We start from the raw sequence: 1,491 nt of genomic DNA on the forward strand, positions 1-1,491 counted from the left end.
AAGGCAGTTAACTAGAAGAATTTTAGCTAAAAAGTTCAAATCATTCAGAAGAACCAGCTCTATTTTACCCCAAACCAGGACACCTGACCAGAGTTCCACTTACCCACTGAGTAGTGCCCAAAGCCCCTCAGTCCCCCCAGGATTACAGGAGTAGCCCCCAAGCAAGACTGTCAAGACACTCCAGAAACCCCTCCAGACACACCAGCTCCTCCCAAGACCCATCCAACACCCTCCTGCAATTGGGCACATGGCTCTGCACCTGAGCCCAGGGAAGAAATGCCCCAGATATCGGATCACCCAAGAAAGAAATGGCAAAACAATAATAAAAAGACAGTATTTTATCAGATTTATCATTTTCCCATTACAACTCGGCAGAGGACGGTAGATTTTTACCCAGGGGAAAGCTAAATGGTTGAGGGAAAATGAGCTGTATCCTGGCAAAGTGCAGCCCAGCTTTGGTGGTGTCACCGGCTGTGCCACCTCATCACCATAATTACTCTCATTCTCACTAAGAGGTGTTTGAGATGGGGGAGGAAGGCATTTGCTGCTGCTGAAGTCTTCAGCGTCTGAGGAATCTGGGTGGAAAAGAGGCAATTTCTGTTCAGTCAGACTCTCAGGGGTGTCCTGTTTACCTGAGAGTGCAGAGGTCGGTGTATTTGTGTCCCTCGGCACAGGCTGGTCCCTGTTGAGGGACACATGCTAGGTATGGTGGGAGCTGTGGTTGAAGCTCTTGCTGCAGGCGTCACTGCCAAAGGGCTTCCCACTGGTCTGGGTCTGCATGTGCTGGGTGAGGCTGGACTTGTCGGTGAAGCTCTCACCACAGTCACCACAGACTTACGGCTTCTCACCAGTGTGGGTGCGGCGGTGCAGGGTGAGGTTGGAGCTCTGACTGAAGCTCTTGCTGCACTTGTCACAGGCAAAGGGCTTCTCACCTGTGTGGGTGCGGCGGTGCTTGGTGAGGTGGGAGCTGTGACTGAAGCTCCTGCTGCACTTGTCACATGCAAAGGGCTTCTCACCAGTGTGGGTGCGGTGGTGCTGGGTCAATGCAGATCTGTGACGGAAGCACTTGCTGCACTTATCACAGGCAAAGGGCTTCTCCCCAGTGTGAGTGCGGTGGTGCTGGGTGAGCGCGGATCTGTCACTGAAGCTCTTGCTGCAGGTGTCACAGGTAAAGGGCTTCTCGCCAGTGTGGGTGCGGCGGTGCTGAGTGAGGTGGGACCTCTGACTGAATTTCTTGCTGCACTTGTCACAGGCAAAGGGCTTCTCACCAGTGTGGGTGCGGCGATGCTTGGTGAGTGCGGAGCTGTGACTGAAGCTCCTGCTGCACTTGTCACAGGCAAAGGGCTTCTCACCAGTGTGGGTGGGGCGATGCTTGGTGAGATGGGACACCCAGGAGAAAGTCTTTCCACAGTCAGTACAGGCAAAAGGCTTCTCCCCAGTGTGGGTCCGTATGTGACGGGTGAGGGTGGAGCTGTCAGTGAAGGGCTTGGC

At 54.0% G+C, this 1,491-nt stretch overlaps 1 pseudogene; it reads right to left on the reverse strand.

Annotated features, from left to right (window-relative positions):
* Positions 1-699: 699 nt before the first annotated feature.
* LOC103773826 overlaps positions 700-1,491 on the reverse strand; it is a 2,278-nt pseudogene continuing 1,486 nt past the window's right edge.

Source organism: Merops nubicus, unplaced genomic scaffold (genome assembly GCF_000691845.1).
Source record: "Merops nubicus isolate BGI_N331 unplaced genomic scaffold, ASM69184v1 scaffold3005, whole genome shotgun sequence".
NCBI classification, from domain to species: domain Eukaryota; kingdom Metazoa; phylum Chordata; class Aves; order Coraciiformes; family Meropidae; genus Merops; species Merops nubicus.